Below are 21,891 nucleotides of genomic sequence, written 5' to 3'. Positions count from 1 at the left end.
GCCTAAATGGCGACAGAGGTGCAGCCGAGACGTCTCGTCAGTGCTGCATAGCCTCCACGCGTTGCCGGTGTTCGCACGCCACCGCGCGTTCCCGCACTTTCTTCCCGCCGCTTCTAGCCTCTTCCGGCGATATCTTCCCGCTCTTCTGGCGACGCTGGCGTCTATAAAAGGCCCTCCTAGCTCAATGACAGTCACCACAACTGCCGGTACCCCTTTCTCCGCCGCAAGCACAACCCTCGTCAGATAAGGGCATCTCCAGCGGCGCGACGCAAACGGTCACTGAGCGACCATTTTCGTCCGCCGTTACCGGAAATGCGTCTGGCACCACCTCCAGCGGGGCGACGCAAAGTGACCGGGCCGTCCGCGGAGACGCAAACCTGGCCCAAATATGCGTCTGGGATGCGTCTTTGCGGACGTTGCGCGGACGTGGAAAGTGTCCGCTCGCGTCCGGCGGATGTTTTGTCTGGCCCACCTAGCAGTGACGCATCGTCGATGCGTCTTCTCCGCCAGTACTGGTGCCGAGGCCATCGCTTCGGCAGTCTGCGGCCGCGTAAATGGCGATGCCTCGCGTGGCGCGCGGCCGTCGCCTACCTCTGTGCACGAAGTAATGGCTTTGCCACGCGTGCCGCGGCCGTCGCCCTGCCTCTGATCTATATAAACAGGGGCGCCAGCATCTCATCTCCTCCCCACAAAAACCCTAGCCACCGCACAACCTCCGCTGCCGCTCAAACTCCGCCACAGCCATCATGAGCAACGCCGGCCGCGGCCAGGCTACCGCGCCTCCACCTCCACCTACACCTACACCTTCCACTCCACCTTCCCCGGCCTCGAGCTCCGATGACGAGTTCGACTCCGACGACAGCACGGGCGATCTCCTCGACCCGGTCAGGGACGCCAAGGCTTTGGCTTGCGGCGCATGAAGTAGAGGAGGAGTTGGCGGGCCACGCAGCGTTGGACGCCCAGCTGGAACAACACAGGCTGGCGGCAGCCGCAGCCGCAGAGGTCTCCGACTCCGAGATATCTTGGTCTTCCGATGACCCTGATGCGCCTACGCCGGAGGAGAGGGCGGCGGAGCAGAGGGCTATCGTCGAGTCTTTCGAGATGCTCAAGGACGACGTCGCGAATGCGAGGCTGGAGCAGTGCCTGCAAGAGGACGCGGCGGCGCACCGGGCCATAGCAGCCGTACGGGAGGCGGCGGAGAAGCAGGCGATGGAGCGACGCAACGACGGTGCCGGCCCGTCCGGAAGCAAGTAGTCTAGTCTTCTAGATCTACATTGTATAATTTTTATGCATTTAAATGTACTACTTTTTATATTTTTAAATGAGTTGCAAATATAAAAATGGGTCGCCCTCGTGGACGCACACCCAAACGCAAATGGACAGTCAGACAAAATATGTCCGCGGGGCGACGCAAACGGATGCTCGCGACCACTTTTGGGCGTCTAAAATGCGTCGCCCCGTTGGAGAAGCCCTAAACACCACTGCGCAATGATGAACCGCCCCAGCGCCGGCCAGTTCCCTCCACCACCGTCTCCACCACCACCTCCACCTGAAGCACCGCATTTCGACATCGACCCGGAAGCTGCGGAGAACGAGGCGTGGGAGGAGGCGGTGCTGGCAGACACCATAGCGGTATTCGACGCTGCCACGGCGGAAGAGACAGGGTGGCGCCGGATGGAGGAGATGGCCGAGCGGTAGCATGGAGAGCGACATTGCCTGCACATGGAGCGGCATCTCCAGCACCATGAACGGATGGAGGTGATTGAGCAGCGGCGCAAATGGAGGCGCAAATGGAGGAGGAGGAGGACGAGGTGGAGGAGGAGGACGAGGCGGAGGACGAGGCGAAGGAGGAGGAGGATGATGACGACGACTTCGAGTGGTCCGATGACGACTTGCCACACCCGGACGAGGCGGCGGATCAGCAATGAGCGCTCGTCGAGTCCTTCAAGTCGGAGAAAAAACTCCAGAACGATGCCCGTGCCCGCGAAGACGCGCAGATTCGCTGCGCCGTCGAGTTCTCCCTCCAGGCGGCGCAACATGGGAGGGCAGGCGATGACGCGCTGCTGGAGCAGCGGCGTCTGGCCTCCACCCTACGTATGGAGAGGCGGCGCGCACAACAGGAGCTGCAGCGGAGGGGAGGCGACGATATGGCGGGCCGTTGAACGCACCGCCGGGCGACTAGTAGGCTAGGGTTAGATAAATCTAGCCGTTTTCATTCAAAATTGTAATATATAATTAAATTTGAATGAAAATCTTTATTTTCGTGCATTTTTATTTATTTGGGGTGCGTTTTTAGGGACGCGGCTAGGGAGCGACGTCCCCCAACACAGCATGAACAAAACGCGTTCCCCATATGCTCGATTCGGCACCATTTGGAGACGCTTTGGGGACGCGCCTAGAGATGCTGTAAAGAAACCTTCACCACGATGTTGTGTTGGACACAAACTGCTCAGACTAATGTGTAAGTCTGTAGATGACTAGTTTCCACCTGTCCTGGTCATGGACATGCTAATCTTGCTTACACGGGCTATGTTGAAGAGATAGGCTAGTTGTACTGTCTGCATAAGTGATATTTCTTATGTTCCGGCTGAAGGATCACAATCTTTAGACCTGGGGCCTTTGCAAGATCTAGGCTGCAGTGTAGCTGTGTTTGAGCATGTCTACCAATGTTCATAACTGGTCATAAAGGCACAACTTAGGCCGTCTGTGAACCAAGCCGTGTGAGAGCATGTCTAACAGGTCCCGTATATTTTCGCTCCTTAAAACGCGAGTAGAGCCTTGTATTCAGATTTTACCGGCCGAAAACTCGGACGAGCTAGAAGACCCCGTATCTCCACCCCGTAAAAAAGATACGGGTTCTGCTAGCTCGTCCGAGTTTTCGACCCCTCAAAACAGGGTTTTAGACAATAATTTGCACAATAATTTCAGATCAAACATAGCACATCCAAAATATGTGATGCATAATTCATAACTTTTAATATCACAACGCGATCATAGCCAATGTTCAAGCCACGGAAGTTCCCAAATGTGATCAACCATCAACGAGTCCATCGCCAGCGGCGCCACCACCCGCCGGAGACTCACCTTGAGCACTTGCAGCACGAGCTTCACGCGCAGCCTTCTTCCTCACAATGATTTTCGCCTTGGTCTCCTTCCACCACGCCACCTGATCCTCGTCCATGCCGTCGGTGCGCATCATCATGATTTCCCTCTCCTCGACCAAGAGCTCCTTCATGGCCTTGACTTCTTTGAGTGCGATCATCTTCAAGTCAAACTCGGTCTTCAACTTGGCATCTTCCCGCCTTGCTTCCACCTTTGCAAGCTTCACCTCCTCCTTCTTCTCGGTGATGAGGAGCTTGGTCTCCAATGTCTTCATCGTCAATGCCTCCTTGGACTTCATGAGTTAATCCAACTTCTCCCGGAAGCTAGCTGCTTCGCCTTCTGCCTTGACCCTCTCCTTGGCTTTCTTCTTGCCCTCGGACTTGCCGGCGTTTCTCGCACTCAATTCCTCCGCTTCATCATCCATGGTGAGAAGTGCCTCCTTCTTGCACTTTGGTTCATTGTCCCTCAACTTCCACTTAGGAAGATGTTGAAAAATGGAAAAGCAATGTTGAAATTGAAATTCCTTGTTCTTGGAGCCGGCCATGTACTTGTACCGGGCTTGAGCATACTTGGGTTGCACAACAATATTATGTGATGTTTGCACATGATCAACACATATGGATAGCAACAAACAAGGAAAACTTACATAGTCCTCCGGCACGCATCCACTAGGGGGTTGTCGGCCACTTGATCCATGGCAGCACTCCAGCGAGAACAAGCTGGTTTGATGATGTTCCATCGACTTTCAAGGGAGCGGTAGGATCTGTCGGCCATGCTCTTGGTGCGAGGCTTTAGCTGGTGTTAGAGATCCTCAATGCGCTGCTAATAGCGCTTTCCCCCTTGGTCCACTCCAGTGCACGCATCCATCCCCACCTTGCTCCAAGCACGGACCAAGATGGCATCTTCGATATCGTTGTATTTCGACATGCGTGGCTTCAGCGTCGACGAAGAACCGGCGGCAGCCGGATCAACCTCAATCACCTCCTCCTCCTCCTCATCACCCTCCTCCTCCTCCTCATCATCAATCTCTTCGACGTTGCACTCCCCCATCGAATGCATCGATGCCTGTGTCCAAATTCACCGCGGATTCGTTGAGCATGTCCATGTGCGATGTTGTGGTCTCAACATCGAACACCTTGTATACGTCCATGGTGGGTGGCGGCGGCGAGGGCGGCACATCGGACGGAACGGAGGGAGGAGGGGTCGTGGCCTTGGAGGGATGTGGAGGCGCGAGGCCGATGCGGCTGATTGCCTATGTCCTCACCTTGGCCAGCGCGAGGCCCCTCGGCCCGGCCGTCTTGGTCTTCATCCTACCCCCCTTCTTGGCAGCCGGTGGGTGATGGGGATACGCCCTAGGGGGCCCATCACCCAGCTCACTTGCCAGATGAACAGATCCTAGGATAGCTCCAGTCGGCGGGCGACTGGGCCAAGCGCCCTGGCGATTGAAGCCAGAGCGACTCGATATGCAGAAGGCCCACGAAGAAAGCGTAGTGGCCCAAGAGGTCTGATACTGATGACCCACAAGTATAGGAGATCGCAACAGTTTTCGCGGGAAGTAAAACCCAATTTATTGATTCGACACAAGGGGAGCCAAAGAATATTTGTAAGCCTTAACAGCGGAGTTGTCAATTCAGCTGCACCTGGAAACAGACTTGCTCGCAAGAATTTATCAGTAGCAACAGTTTTATAGCAGTAGCAGTAGTGAAATATCAGCATCAGTGTAACAAAGACATCAGTAGTGATTATAGTAAACAGCAGGTGAGAGAAATCATGTAACAATCAAGGTAGGGCAATTGCAGATAGTAATAAAACAGTATCCAAGTACTAAACAACCATAAGCATGTGTTCCATATATAGTCGTACGTGCTCGCAATGAGAAACTTGCACAACATCTTTTGTCCTACCAGCCGGTGGCAGCCGGGCCTCTAGGGAATCTACTTGGTAATTAAGGTACTCCTTTTAATAGAGCACCGGAGCAAAGCATTAACACTCCATGAACACATGTGATCCTCACATCACCGTCTTCCCCTCCGGTTGTCCCAATTTTTCTGTCACTTTGGGGTCTCGGGTTCCGGACAGCAACATGTGTATACAACTTGCAGGTAAGATCATAAAACAATGAATATCATCATGAAACAATAACATGTTCAGATCTGAGATCATGGCACTCGGGCCCTAGTGACAAGCATTAAGCATAACAAGTTGCAACAATATCATAAAAGTACCATCTACGGATACTAGGCACTATGCCCTAACAATCTTATGCTATTACATGACCAATCTCATCCAATCCCTACCACCCCCTTGAGCCTACAGCGGGGGAATTACTCACACATGGATGGGGGAAACATGGCTGGTCGATGGAGAGGCGTCGGTGGTGATGATGGAGATGATCTCCTCCAATTCCCCGTCCCGGTGGAGTGCCAGAACGGAGTTTCTGGTCCCGAGACGGAGTTTGGCGATGGCGGCGGTGTTCTGGATGGCTTCTGGCGATTTCGTCTAACCCCCCGTGCGTTTTTAGGTCGAAGCCCTTAAGTAGTCCAGAGGGGGGCACCTGGGGCTGCCCGAGGCGCCGCCACCATAGGCCGGCGCGGCCCAGGGGCCTGACGTGCCGCCTGGTGGGGTGGCCGCCTCGTGGCCCCCCTCCTTCTGGTCTTCTGGCTCCGTCAATAATATGTGAAAATAGGCCCATTTGAATTAATCCCGGGGATTTTCCCGAAAGTTGATTTTCTACACAAAAAATGAGACACCAAGGCAATTCTGCTGAAAACAACATTAGTCCGTGTTAGTTGTATCCAAAATGCACAAATTAGAGGCAAAACAATAGCAAAAGTATTCGGGAAAGTAGATACGTTTTGGACGTATCAACTCCCCCCAAGCTTAGCTTATTGCTTGTCCTCAAGCAATTCAGTTAACAACTGAGTGCGATAAAAGAACTTTCACGAACACATTTGTTCATATGATGTAAATATTCTCATGATATGGACAAGTACTTAGGCAATTCATAATAAGGTACATGCAAATAAAGTCATCTAATGGCTATGTCAATCATGAAAAAGGTACCAACAAATTAATAATAAGCATCATAAATCATGTCTATCAGCAGGATTGCAATGTTCATAAAAGGATATGATAAAGTGGTATCTCGCTTGCCCGTGTTTGTACAGCAAAACATAAATGCCCGGGCACCTTTGAAGTTCATGGAAAGACTGGAAGTAGAGATTATCAAAGATAAAAGCATCAAAGTTATACCACAGTTAATCACATTTTGGGACAAGCATATTATACTAAGAATGACAGTTGTGCTCTCAAGAAGGTGCTCAAAGAAAGGATGGTGACTCAATGTGAAAGTAAAAGATTGACCCTTCGCAGAGGGAAGCATGGATTAACATGCGCTAGAGCTTTTCGATTTTAAAACAGGAGCAAAATTATTTTGAGAGGTGTTTGTTGTTGTTGTTACAAACGTATTTTAGTTTCATTATGGATGACACTCCCCCCAACCTTTGCTTACACAAGCCATGGCTAACCGAATCCTCGGGTGTCTTCCAACATTCACATACCCTGGAGGAGTGTCTATTTGCAAATTAAGTTGCTTACTGATAAATCAGGGCAAAACATGTGAAGAGAATTATTGATGAAAGTTAATTAATTGGGGCTGGGAACCCCGTTGCCAGCTCTTTTTGCAAAATTATTGGATAAGCGGATGTGCCACTAGTCCATTGATGAAAGTCTGTCAGGAGTAAATGACAAGGTTGAAAGATAAACACCACATACTTCCTCATGAGCTATAAAACATCGACACAAATTGAGAAGTATTTTGAAGGTTTAAAGGTAGCACATGAGAATTTACTTGGAATAGTTTGAAATGCCATGCATAGGTATTTATGGTGGACACTTTGGAATAACTTGGTTTCAGGGGTTTGGAAGCATGAGCAGCATTCCCGCTCAGTACAAGTGAAGGCTAGCAATAGACTGGAAAGCGACAATCAAGAGAACAGTAACCGTCATAATCATGCTTGCGACAAAATAAATTAACGGAGGCATAAAAGTGATACAAAAACTCTAAGGCAAAGTAAATCATCGAGGCTTAATTGACTTTTGTTCAGTCATATGCATGCGTGAGCATGTGCCAAATCGATTCAAGTGAATTATTCAGAGGAGGATACCACAATGTCATACCTATTTATGAATAAAACAATGCAAGCAAATATCTATGACATGCTACTCATATTAATAAACTGGAGCTAAACATGAGAGATCATGAACTACTAGACTTTCTTAAATGACATATACCTCAAATGAACCAACTAAGCATGCTCACATGGATGAGTATATGTACAAGAATGAAAACAAATAGATTTCATACCAGCCTCTCACCACAGTCGAATTGTCGTAGATCGTCATTATTGCCTTTCACTTGTGTAGCTTGAATAATATGGAATGAAACCAAGCTCCAGCCACCGAAGACCACTGAACTCCATAATAAACTTTACAAAACCAAAGAAGAACAGCAAATATTTTTGGTGTTTTCGAATTAGAAACGAGAACAAAAGGAAACAAGCAAACAAAACAAAATCTTTTTGGATTTTCTTAGCAAACCAACGATAGCAAACAAAGCAAAAATAGGAACAAGAAACCAAAATAAACAAATGGTAAAGAGAAACAACAGAAATATTTTTGATCTTTTTGTGTTTTAGGAAAGAAACAAAGAAAAAATAAGAAAATGAAAACTAGAAGAGTCACATAAACACAAAGCAGCAGAAATTCGTCAAACTTGACAGCAATACAGTAATCAATTTTAAAGAAAATCTTCCACTGCTTAACTCGAAAAGTGCTTAACTAATGAAAGTTAGATAATAACCTGGGGAACATGCACAAAAATTGGCTTCGAAAAATAACGTTCTGGCTGTTTTCGGGAATTTCTTTTGGTATCAGTCCAGAATCTGTTTTCAAACAGCACTTCCCCAAATATCATCTCCCTCTTATTAGAAACCACCTTAATAAGCTAAACAAGTATGTACAAGTATCCGGCAATTGTAATATGCAATGAATGAGTGATACCGGCATACCTCCCCCCAGGTTTAGGTTTTTGGCCTAAGTGGAGATCAATCCCATGGTGCCCATGAAGTGGCACCTCCGTACGTAGTATGACGTACAAGGGTCCTGTTCTGGGTGTTAAAATTACTAGATGATACCCCGCGCGTTGCCGCGGGATTTCTTTAGTGATGTATTGAAGAAAGGTTATATACATTTTTCAATGTTTATGAAACATTTAATTAAAAGGAGATTATTTCATTATTTGGAAGTTGATAAAAAAAGTTACATGTGACGACCCGATGATTGAATTGGTAACTACTAATTTCCTTTTTTTTAAACTACTCAGCAGAAATGATAGCTGTCACTTGTCTCTTTCCTTCTATGATGTACTCCGTTGTGAAGAACTTATCTTTTTCAAGTATGTTTTTGATTTCAGCACGTGAAGGCTCCCCTTGATCACCCTCATGTAAAGTTATATGCAGTGGTCGTTTGATGTGCTTGAGTTCTTCTATTGCTTTAGTGTACATCTTGTTAGCTTCTCTTTGACGCTTTGGTGCCGATGGAATTACGGACGTGCCACACCTCATTGGCGTGATGCATATAGAGATTTGTACATGAAGATAGGAATTAGAAATATATATGTGTTAATATGAATGTATGGATGACTGAGGATTACCTGTTTTTTCCTCCTTGTTGCTCCATGTGCGAGGTGATGTGTGAAGCCTCCAGGTTGAAAGTTGTTTATGTATTTTGATATGGACGGATGAATTGGTATTGTTGGTGTTCTGTTATATAGAGGGATGTTGCGGTGGTTTAAATTTGGCCAAGTGTAAATACGGTACCTGAAAATAGAAGATTGACTAAGAATAGAATCAGGCATTTATTAAAAATTTAATGGTATATATTATGTTTGACAAAGAATTAAATAAGCCATTTATTGAAAATTAGTGAAAGAAAATCAAACCTTGATCCGCCTATACAAAATTCATGAAATCAGTGGAGAAAATAGTCAACGAAAAAAAAGAAAAATACATCTACGATCTACCTCGCTTGATGTTGTGTTTATTGTGATAAATAACATCCATTTTTCGGCATATCTTCGCTCTAATTGATGGTAAACTCATCTCGCTCAGACAGCTCCATTTTCTAATGTCAGGTACATAATCTATAATGATGTTTGTGCTATATCAAAGAATATGAATCAAAAAATCTTTTTAATTAACCATTATACACTACATGTGATGCACTGTAAGCAATTTCTATGGCTCAACCCAAATCTAAGAATATTAAAAGTTAATTGTGTTTGATAAAGTTGAGTGGAAACAACTAAAATAGCTGGATGGCTATTGGCAATGAATATAAGTAGCTACCAGAAGTAAAGTTGCAATGTAATTTTCTTTCTTTCTGCAGTGAAGACTGTAGCTATTGTAAATCCAAATCAGGTACTATTTTCATGTCTAAATTGACAGCTATTTATTTATATGCGCACAAAATTCTTCAAGGAGAGCAAGTTAATTTGCGTACCAAATGTGCTTTTTAAATGACAGCAGGCTGATGCAAGCACACATCATGACACCAGTGTTTGACCGCACCATTTGACACCAGGCTAAATATCAGCAATAGATGGAATCGAAACTCACGGGGGAAGATGTGATAAGAAATCTGAACGTAGCAAAAAAAAAAAGATTGAATCAAACAAAAGGTTCTGCAGTGAAAAAAATATGCAGCTTAGCATCTCAATAGAACAGCAGATGTACTAACGAATACATGCAAACATCTAAGAGCCCAAGATTAGGAATCAGCTAATACTACTAAGAAGCCCAACTCTATGATATAAATATGAGCATGAGAGACTGCCATCCAATAGAAAATTGGTAGCATATCACTCGACTGTATCAATTATGTGTTGATCGCCTGCAAAATAAACGTCAACTAAAGAGGGATGTTGTACATGGATTCTCAGGCTGTAAAAGAAATGAGGAGATTAGGTAGAAATGAGAGCTGCAGCTTCCCTGGACTGCAGTGTGAGTGATGTAACTCTCCACAAATGTCAAATAAGCATAAACAGAGGTGTCATTGCAAACTGAAGAACCACCTACAATGTTTTAATAGATCGCTTGAGTTCCCGTACCTAAAGGATTGGCCTAACAATTGTTAATCTGCGCATACCATCTTCACGGATTCCATTGTATTATACTCGTCAGTAGCAATCAAAACAATTTGTTTTGAAGCGGCATCCTTTTCAAGCAAAAAATCTGCAACCTTTAAAGAAAATTCAGCAAAGTTCAGTAATCATTGAGAAGTGGAAGCAATAAGAATTCGAGGACAGAAAATAGAACTGACCTGCAAACGAAAACTAAGCAGATGAAAACTGAACAACTGAGTTGCTTCGCTTTTGCTATTGCGTACCGTACTGCTCATTTTCAGTCATAAGAATTAACCGCACATTAGCATATACTGTAATAACCAACTCCTCCTTGAGTGCTCATTCTGATGCTATATTGCGTAAGGTTTCGGATATGGCAATCACTCTCTCCTTGCTTAGTTTATGTCCCTGCTTGATTTCTTCAAGTGTGTACAATACTTCAACTATAGCCAGAAATAATTTTTTTTTTTTTGAGAAACACAGTACAAACGCAGGCGCTCACATACACACGCATACACTCACCCCTATGAACGCACACACGCACACCCTACCCCTATGAGCACCTCCGGAAGACTGAGCCGGCGGATTGGATCTTGAAATTGACGAAGTCACCACAGGCGCCTCGCTGTCGACGGGAACGTCGCCTCCCACTTAATGAATATTCCGCCTTTATGAGACACACAGATGTCAAACCTGGGGTTTGAACTCTGGTGGGCTGGGGGTACAACCACCTTCCTAACCACCCAACCTCAGGTTGGTTCTCGTAGCCAGAAATAATTAACTCTACATGAAATCAGACATGTAGGTACACGTGTATCAGCTGAATGCCTGTTTTGAAATTATTTTCAGTCAGTACTGTCCATCCCTCGGTGTATCTATTCATATTTTTTTCAATGGGCTTACTTGTGTATGTATCCACAGCATGTTTATCTTTCTACTGATTGGACAGTATAATCCAAGGCAGGATATGCAGATTTTGGTTTATTTTGGATTATCTTTGCACTGATTGGACAGTATAATTCAAGGCAATATATGCAGATTTTGGTGTATTTTGGATAAATCATCACACATATGAGAGTTGTCAACTCTGAGCATGCTCATGTACGTCGTGAGGAGAGAGGCAGATAGATAGCTTTTATATATTCAACTATATCTCTACTATTGCATAATTTGTATCTTATTGACTGTACTATTTTAGCATATGCAGGCAAACTGACGCAATGTACGTCGTGAAGAGAGAGGCAGGTAGATGGCTTTTATATATTCAACCATACCTCTACTATTGCACAATTTGCATATTATTGGTTGTACTGTTTTAACATATGCAAGCAAACTGACGCAAGGTCTTAGTCTAGAAGTGTCATTTCTGCACTCAACATTTTTTTCATATTTGTAAATAAACTTACCCGGCGAAGAACTGAAGACGGACTTGTCTCCAGTCTAACACCATGTGCCGGAGTAAAATTGCTTTAAGCATCAATAGTGTACGCCTCTGAAAATTCTTTGCTTACATGCTTGGTGGAACCATTGCATCGAGAATCTCTCGTGCACCCCTGGTACCAAAATCAAACACACACAGAGAGGAATAAGAGCAGGTAACTATGTGTTTCATCAATGCATTTTTCTTGATACATCTGCTGAATATGGGAGCGGGAGGAAGTTTGCAACAAGCAAAACTGAAAATTCTCCATCGATAGTTGGCGGCTGATTTGGATGATATGTGTACCGCAGCAACGGCGGCGGGGTATCATCTTTTGGGAACAGATACATGTAAATTAAAAAGAAGCAACACAGAAGATTGGACGGACCATAACAAATGAATTGACGCTGAACAAATGTTAATTTTAAACGAAGAGGAGGAGGAGGTCATAGTAGGCGTACCAGTTGAAAAATGAAGTGTACACTGTGGATGATGACAGGTGTACAAATCAATCCGAAATCAATTATAAGAAAACCGTAGGGCCTGGGGTAGAAGCGGAAATCCGGAGGCGCGACAACTTCCGTAGGCGGAGATGAACCTGTAGATTGTTAATTTCGAGTGAGGGAATTAGGGATTCTAGAAAAGGAAGGAGAAGAATAATGGAGAGGGGTAGGTACCGGCGTTCGAGCAGCTTCCCGTGTTGGCTACAGCGGCTTAGTTTGGCCGGTTTGTCATGGGGGCGGACAGCACCATCGCGTGACTTTAAGAAGAAATTTTCCGAGCAGTTTCTATTGCCTTCAAGACAGATTTATTGTGTTTAATGCTAAGAGATTGGCATGAGAGCAAACCCGTGGGACTTGCGAGCGGTGGCGATTGAAGAAGCCGAACAGAGGAGGAGGAGTGCGAGCGGTGGCGATGGACGAAGAAGAACGGAGGCTGAGCAGTCGTGGGGGAGAGATCGATGGGGGAAGAGACCGATATATTTATTTTCATTTTAACTATTGAGTTCTGATTTGCAGTGTGGATGATGAACAGGCCGTGAAGTCAATCAATGGATATCAACATCCAGCGACCAGTCTGAGAAGCCAAGCAATCCCAAAAAATCCGAAATAAATCCCAAAAATTCTATAAATCCAAAGAAATCTGTAGGCATTGAGGTAGCAGTGGAAATCCGAATGGGCGACGAAAACCGTAGCCGGAGATCAACCTTCCAGATGTACTGAGTGATTTAAGGATTGTAGAAAAGGAGGAAGGAGGGTGGAGAGCGGGCAGTTACTGGCGTGGAAGCTACTGGCTGTGGTGGCGGCGCGAGCATATTAGCCTGATGGGTGTGGAGGCGGAGGACAGCATGCCTTCTTTCTAAGGTCGATAAAACGATGGTGGGGGATGAACTTCATACAGCAGTTTCTACTCTCTTAAAGGTTGGATATATTACATTGAATGGTCGAATTTATCAATCGGCCGCAGATTGGTTGGGAGGAGCAAGGTCGTGGGGGGAGGAGGAGGCGCTGGCAGAGGAAGATGAACAGGAGGAGGCTGTTTCTCTTTTTTTTAGGACGCATGTAAAGGGCAATGTAGCACAGGCCGATCGTGAGAGAGACTGTGCGGAAGGGAGAGATAACGTGCGGTGAGGGGTGAGGAAATTGGGGTGACGTGGCATCACGAGGGACCAGGAAAATGGGACTAGCTATTTAGAGATAGAAGATTATTACTAGGTAGAAAAAGATTTTCAAACCTCTAAAAAACTAAAGAACCTTGCAAAACAAGTAGTGCTACAGCAAGTAAAACAAGTGGAGGAAGAAAGAAATGTTGTTTAGCTCCTCTTTGCATATGAAATGTATTTGTTAACAAGGTTGATCAAGTCTTGCCACCAAATAAATTTTACATGACATAAGAAGAAATAAACCTCAAATCAATCATGTTACCTTGTATTGAATTGATATGGATCCAATCATAATATTTTGATATCCTTCTTTAGGTTCATATATAGGACAATCAATAACTCCCATTTTGAGAGTTCTCACATTAGAAATTGTATTGACTCCACATACTTTATCAATCCTCTTGGGAAAATAAACGGTATGCTCCTTGTCATCAACATTGAAAGTAACTTTTCCTTTATTGCAATCAATAACAGCCCCTGCAGTGTTAAGAAAAGGTCTCCCAAGAATAATAGATATATTATCATCTTCAGGCATTTCCAACACAACAAAATCAGTTAATATTAAGCAATTATTAGTAATTTGAACAGGAACATCCTCACATATACCAACAGGAATAGCAGTAGATTTATCAGCCATTTGCAAAGATATATCAGTCGGTATCAACTTATCTAAATAAAGTCTCTTGTAAAGAGAAAAATGCATAACACTAACACCTGCTCCCAAATCACATAGAGCAGTTCTAACATAATTATTCTTGATGGAACAAGGAATAGTCGGTATACCTGGGTCGCCCAGCTTCTTTGGAACTTTTCCATTGAAAGAGTAATTAGCAAGCATAGTGGAAATCTCCTCATTAGGAATTTTTCTTTTGTTAGAGACAATATCTTTCATATACTTTGAATAAGGAGGCAATTTAATAGCATCCGTCAAAGGGATTTGCAAGAACAAAGGTTTCATCCAATCACAAAATTTATTATAGTGTTCTTCTTCCTTTGATTTTAGTTTCTTAGCAGGAAAAGGCATTTGCTTTTGAACCCAAGGTTCTCTTCCATTACCATGTTTCTTAGCAATAAAATCTTCTTTAGTATACTTTTTATTTTTAGCATTCTTTTCAGGTTCATCTTCAACCTCTTCTTTATCAGAAGCATCATTCTTATCATTATCTTTATCATGTTCATTACCACTTTCAGTTTCAGCATCAGAAATTGAAATACTATTAGGATCATTAACAGACTCGGAGGATTCTACAACAGTTTTATGTTTCCTTTTCTTTTTCTTAGAAGGAGTACTAATTTCAGTTCATTGAGAATCTTGTTCAACTCTTTTGGGATGCCCCTCAGGATATAGAGGATCCTGAGTAGAAACACCGCCTCTAGTTGTTACTTCATAATCATGTTTTTCTTTAGAACTATTTTTTAACAAGTCATTTTGCACTTTAGTGAGTTGATCAATTTGAGTTTGAACCATATGAAAATGTTTAACAAGCATCTTAAGATCGTTGGAGGTTCTCTCCACAATATCATGTAATTTACTAATAGCTTGAGAATTTTCCATTAAATGATTCTCTACTCTCATATTAAAGTTATTTTGCTTAACAATATAATTATCAAACTCATCTAAGCATTGAGCAGGAGGTTTTGAATAAGGAATATCTTCCCTAGTAAAGCGTTGAAGAGAGTGTACCTCAATCATGGATGAAGGGGGAGTTATCTTACATAAATCTTCTATGAGAGGTAAATTCTTCACATCTTCAGATTTAATACCTTTCTCCTTAAGAGATTTCTTGGCTTACCTCATATCTTCATCATTTAGTTTAATCATACCACTCTTCTTCAATATTGGCATCGGGGTTGGTTCAGGTGTAGTCCAATCATCATGATTTCGGCCTATTCTAGCCAATAATTCTTCAGCTTCGTCTGCAGTTCTTTTCCTGAAAACACAACCAGCACAACTATCCAGGTATGCCCTAGACTCAATGGTTAGTCCACTATAAAATATATCAAGTAAATCATGCTTTTCCAGATCATGTTCAGGTCGAGCTCTGATAAGAGAACAAAACCTTGCCCAAGCTTCAGGCAATTTCTCTCCATCTTCCTGGTCAAAAGTATAAATTTTCTGCAAAGCAATATGTTGAGCACTAGCAGGAAAATATTTTCGAAAGAAAACATTAAGCAAACCACTTGGACTATCAATAGAATCAAGAGGCAAACTATTATACCAAGTTTCAGCATCATCCTTTAATGAGAAAGGAAAAAGTTTAGCAACAAAATAAGTACGCTTCTTGATATCATCAGAAAACAAGCTACTCAAAGTAGAAAGCTCATTCATGTGTTCTACAGCACTTTCTTTTTTAGTACCACAAAAAGGTGTTTTCTCAACAATAGATATATGAGATAAATCAAGAGAAAAATCATAATCCTTATCCTTAATGTTTATACGAGATGTGGCAAACTTAGGATCAGGAGACAGTTTATATCTAACAGTATGTTGTGCAAGAAGCTTTTTAATATTACTTGTACCAATAGTAGCATTACATTTATCAATAAAATCATCATCAAGTTCCACATAATCTTCATCAATATTATCAATAGAGTATTCAACAGACTCAGGTGAATTAACAGGTGTAACAGTATTTTCATTAGGAGTTTTAGTATTTTCAATTTGTCTAGACCTAGCAATTGTAGAATCTAGAAAAGATCCTAACGAACCACTGTCATCAAGCACAGCAGAAGCATCATTAAAATTATAAGAGGAATTTTCAGATTCAGCAGAAGTACCAGCATGTGAAGCTAGTGGTGGTGAAACAAGTTGACTTATCACACATGGTGAATCAAGAGCAGCAGAGGTACTCAGAGTTGTACCTTTTCTTGTAGTGGATGGTAATATGGCGACTTTAGGATCGCGAGATTTACCCATGATGGAGAATTTGCAGTGAACAATATCAATCCAAGTGAACTTGCAAATAAAGCTATGCTCCCCGGCAACGGCGCCAGAAAATAGTCTTGATGACCCACAAGTATAGGGGATCGCAACAGTCTTCACGGGAAGTAAAACCCAATTTATTGATTCGACACAAGGGGAGCCAAAGAATATTTGTAAGCCTTAACAGGGGAGTTATCAATTCAACTGCACCTGGAAACAGACTTGTTCGCAAGAATTTATCAGTAGCAACAGTTTTATAGCAGTAGCAGTAGTGAAATATCAGCAGCAGTGTAACAAAGATAGCAGTAGTGATTATAGTAAACAGCAGGATTAAAATACTGTAGGCACAGGGATGGATGAACGGGCGCTGCATGGATGAGAGAAATCATGTAACAATCAAGGTAGGGCAATTGCAGATAGTAATAAAACAGTATCCAAGTACTAAACAACCATAGGCATGTGTTCCATATATAGTCGTACGTGCTCGCAATGAGAAACTTGCACAACATCTTTTGTCCTACCAGCCGGTGGCAGCCGGGCCTTTAGGGAATCTACTTGGTAATTAAGGTACTCCTTTTAATAGAGCACCGGAGCAAAGCATTAACACTCCGTGAACACATGTGATCCTCACATCACCGCCTTCCCCTCCGGTTGTCCCAATTTCTGTCACTTTGGGGCCTCGGGTTCCGGACAGCAACATGTGTATACAACTTGCAGGTAAGATCATAAAACAATGAATATCATCATGAAACAATAACATGTTCAGATCTGAGATCATGACACTCGGGCCCTAGTGACAAGCATTAAGCATAACAAGTTGCAACAATATCATAAAAGTACCATCTACGGATACTAGGCACTATGCCCTAACAATCTTATGCTATTACATGACCAATCTCATCCAATCCCTACCATCCCTTTCAGCCTACAGCGGGGGAATTACTCACACATGGATGGGGAAAACATGGCTGGTCGATGGAGAGGCGTCGGTGGTGATGATGGCGATGATCTCCTCCAATTCCCCGTCCCGGCGGAGTGCCAGAACGGAGTTTCTGGTCCCGAGACGGAGTTTCGCAATGGCGGCGGTGTTCTGGATGGCTTCTGGCGATTTCGTCTAACCCCCCGTGCGTTTTTAGGTCGAAGCCCTTAAGTAGTCCAGAGGGGGGCACCTGGGGCTGCCCGAGGCGCCGCCACCATAGGCCGGCGCGTCCCAGGGGCCTGCCGCGCCGCCTGGTGGGGTGGCCGCCTCGTGGCCCCCCTCCTTCTGGTCTTCTGGCTCCGTCAATAATATGTGAAAATAGGCCCATTGGAATTAATCCCGGGGATTTTCCTGAAAGTTGAGTTTCTGCACAAAAACGAGACACCAGGGCAATTCTGCTGAAAACAGCGTTAGTCCGTGTTTTTTTTTTTGAGAAAAGATCAGGCTGTTCTTTATTATTCACCGGCCTCCAGAGCCAAAGCGTTCATTACAAAACTAGGGGGAGTACCCACCCAGGATTCACTAAACTTATTCCTACAGCCTGCCTTCGCTAAACGATGTGTAACCTCATTACAAGATCGACGAACATGAGTAATCAAGACATCCTCAAACTCGCCAAGCAGAGCCTTGATGTCCTCAACCAACGGGCCTTGAGCTGATCGATCTAGCTCTCCGCTTCTCAGTTTTGACATAGCACCCGCATAGTCCGATTCTAGTATAAGCTTCACCGAACCCATCTCCTTCGCTAGCATGACTGCTCGTCTACAAGCCAGGAGCTCCGAGCTCTCAGGGTCACTCACATGGGGGAAAAATGGCTCGCTCCAGCCAAAGCAACCCGCGGGTGGCGTTAGTCCGTGTTAGTTGTATCCAAAATGCATAAATTAGAGGCAAAACAATAGCAAAAGTGTTCGGGAAAGTAGATACGTTTTGGACGTATCAGATACCTGTAAACCCTAGGTGGCTGCATATATAAAGCCACCAGGGGTACCTCCTTGAGGACAGATTACCTCAGATTAGATACAATCTTCCCCTCCGCCTCCGGCGGCTACCACAAAGCAAGTCGCCTAACGCTGGCGACACTATGATCATAGTGATTTATAGCAGGACGTAGCGATCCTCCACCGAGGGGACGTGAACCTGGGTACATCGTGTGCCAAACTCGTTTCCGGATTCTCCAACGCTGCCTTGCTCCACACCTCTCATGTGCTACCCCGTAGCATCTGCCGTGATCAAAACATCGACAGTGGCGCCCACCGTGGGGCAAGCGGCGCTTGGAGCGGTGATCCGGGCGGGATCACTCGAGTTCATCGTCAACAATCACGACGGGAGCTTTCACGTTCACGAGATCAGCTCTTTGTAGGAGAGTGCTGGATCTCGGCGCCGCGTCTCAATACGCCTGCGCGCACGTTCGGGAAAAGATCGGGACTTCATCTGCAGGAAAGCAGCCAAGGGCTGATTGGTTTCTTCTATTTCTGTTTATTAATCTATCGATTCTTCTCTCTCTTATTGATTCATACGTATGTATGTTTATTTGCTATGCATGTACTATTGAGCAATCAATTGTGCCTGAGTGGCATCGGCATATTCATTCAGATGGGCAACGATAATCAACATTGTAGGAATCTTCATGTTGCGGCTCTGTCTCCTCCTGCGTCTTCACCTCTTCAAGCTGAAGCTTTCGGTCTTCTTCTTGCAACTAAGTTAGCTGAATTGCTTCAGCTTCAAGAACCCCAATTCTATACTGATTGTCTAGTATTGGCATCAGCAGCAGCTACTGAAGACATTACCAAGGCGCCGGGGCATTGGTCTATTAGGCCACTTCTAGCAGAAATTCAGAGAAGCAACTCCTTCCAGGCTAGCAGAACACAACATATTCACAGGAGTTCTAATGTTAAAGCACACCATCAAGCAAGATTGGCGCTGAAAATTCAGTCTAGGAGTCTTCTCATCAGATGTTTATGCTCATCATCAAGTCTCTGTCCAACTAAGGACATTTCTGTATTCAACGTGGCTCCGTTCACGTTGCTGTCTGTAAAATGTGCTTAAAGTAATAAAATTCTGTTGTTCAAAAAACGAAAATTGTGCCTGAGTAGATGGCCGGAAACTTCAGCGACTCTCCGGACGGGGGCGGCACGATCAAGGCCGCATGCATATTATGCAGATCGGTTTTTCTGATCCTCGTTACCATCAAATCTATCTAGCCTGAAATTAATTATTTTGTATACAGTACTAACTGATTTGGCTTGATGCATAGATGCCGCTCACAATGTCGCCCGTAACTCAGGAAGCGATGCCAACACATCGACCTCGGCGCTCGCGTACGCTGTTGTGGACCCGCTGTCGCCGTACTCGTCCCGCGGGGAATCGGCGCGCACGGCGACTCGCCGGCCTGCCGCGTATTCGCCGTGCTTGGGGACCCACCCGTCACGGACTCAAATCATCATCGGCTCGTCATGATTGGCGACTCACCCGCCGCATATTCATCACGCTTGGGGACTCGCCGGCGCGGACTCGTCGCCACCGGCTTGCCATGCTCGGCGACTCGTTTTTCGAGGAATCACAACGTTCGGCGACTCGCCCGCCACGTCGACTCTGCCCATATTTGACAGCTAAGTTTATTTATATACGTACATGCTATAAGTCTAAAAACGTATACGCCTTGACGTTCGATCTCCAAAGCCGATCACGCAGTCGCACATAACTCTCTCAGGGACTAAATAAAAATAATTGGCATCGGTTTCAGTTTTGTCTGATGTTTATTCGCGTATGTCAAAGTAGTGAGGCTGAGTACCAAAAAGCCGATCTTGTCCCGGGGTTCAACGGCTGGCATCGCGTCCCTGTTACCCGGCAAGCGTTTGATGCTGGAGGTCTACCTACTCATGAAAAGATACACATAAACCTTTCATACTGCTAACTGGTCCATTTAACAATGCGTGTTATTAATCCACGAGTCGCATGTCGCCCGACCTCGCCATTCGCCACGCTCGGGGACTCGGTGCGCTACACACAGCGCCAGTCACCCGACCTCGTCACTCTCCACGCTCGGGGACTCGGCGCGCTACAGACAGCGCTCCTCGCTGGTCGCCCGACCTCGCCATTCGCCACGCTCGGGGACTCGGCGCGCTACAGACAGCGCTCCTCGCCGGTCGCCCGACCTCGCCACTCGCCACGCTCGGGGACTCGGCGCGCTACAGATAGCGCTACTCGCCGGTCGCCCGATCTCGCTATTCGTCACGCTCGGGGACTCGGCGTGCTACAAACAGCGCTCCTCGCCGGTTGCCCGGCCTCGCCATTCGCCATGCCTGGGGACTCAACGCGCTACAGACAGCGCTACTCGCAGGGCGCCCGACCTCGTCACCCGCCGCGCTCGGGGACTCGACGCGCTTTCGACAGCGCCACTCGCCGACCGGCTCTCACCGACTGGCTCACGCCAACTGGTTCACACCGACTGGTTCACGCCGATTGGCTCTCACCGACTGGTTCACGCCGATTGGCCTATGCCGACTGGCTCGTTTCGACTGCCTCCTGTTTCACGATTGTTTCCTCTGTTTCAGGAGCTCGTCGCCGATTCACCTCGACCCATCGCCAAGCCTCTTCGCGCCCTGCCTCAAGCCTGCGCCGAATCCACGACGCGCTCGGGGACTACTGATGGGGATACGCCATAGGGGGGCCATCACCCAGCTCACTCGCTAGATAAAGAGATCCTAGGATAGCTCCAGACGGCGGGCGACTGGGCCAAGCGCCCTGGCGACTGAAGCCAGAACGACTCGATCTGCAGAAGGCCCATGAGGAAAGCGTAGTGGCCCAAGAGGTTTGATACATGTAAACCCTAGGTGTCTGCATATATAAAGCCACCAGGGGTACCTCCTTGAGGACAGATTACCTCAGATTAGATACAATCTTCCCCTCCGCTTCCGGCGGCTACCACAAAGCAAGTCGCCTAACACTGGCGACAGTATGATCATAGTGATTTATAGCAGGACGTAGCGATCCTCCACGGAGGGGACGTGAACCTGGGTACATCGTGTGCCGACTCGTTTCCGGAATCTCCAACGCCGCCTTGCTCCATACTCTCATGTGCTACCCGTTGCATCTGCCGTGCTCAAAACCTCGACAGCGGGGCTTCGGCTGGCGAAGCTGAGGTCGGCAAAGCTGCGGCCGCCGCAGGTACTTCGAAGAATTGCTTCGGAATCCTCTTCCTCTTCAACGGGATGGTGGCGGAGATCATGGCCGACACGTCGCCGGCGTTCGGCGGACCTCCGACGGGGACATCAACCACCGCGGCCGAAGGAGGTGCACCGCCGGCGGTAGGCGGCCTTGCGGACGATCCATGGCAGCGGGATCCGGCCGGGAAGGGCGGGGCGGAGGAGATCGGGCGGCAGCGGCGGCGGTTGGCTTCAACGAAACCCTTCGCGCGCAGTGGAGGGGAGGATACCGGTTTCGCCCACTATCCCCGCTCCCACCCCGCACAAGTAGGGGGCGAAGACCCGCCCCGTAATCGAAACCAGCAAAAATCGGAGCGGGGGCCATTTTTACGGGGCGTGCTAGACGGCCGGGTAGAGCCGAAACCCGTATTCCGATGGTTATTATACGCGTTTGGCACTTTTAAGGAGTCTGTTAG

General features: G+C 46.1%; 1 long non-coding RNA gene across 1 annotated transcript; it reads right to left on the bottom strand.

Moving 5' to 3' along the window:
- Positions 1-7,465: 7,465 nt before the first annotated feature.
- Positions 7,466-11,046, bottom strand: LOC127318490 (uncharacterized). Its single transcript, XR_007861900.2, has 3 exons — positions 10,271-11,046; positions 9,664-9,801; positions 7,466-8,981 (listed from the first exon to the last, which is right to left on the bottom strand). It is a non-coding gene; the product is annotated as an uncharacterized lncRNA (long non-coding RNA).
- Positions 11,047-21,891: the final 10,845 nt, after the last annotated feature.

Source organism: Lolium perenne, chromosome 7 (genome assembly GCF_019359855.2).
Source record: "Lolium perenne isolate Kyuss_39 chromosome 7, Kyuss_2.0, whole genome shotgun sequence".
Lineage (NCBI taxonomy): Eukaryota > Viridiplantae > Streptophyta > Magnoliopsida > Poales > Poaceae > Lolium > Lolium perenne.
This window is presented reverse-complemented; position numbering and strand designations above follow the sequence as displayed.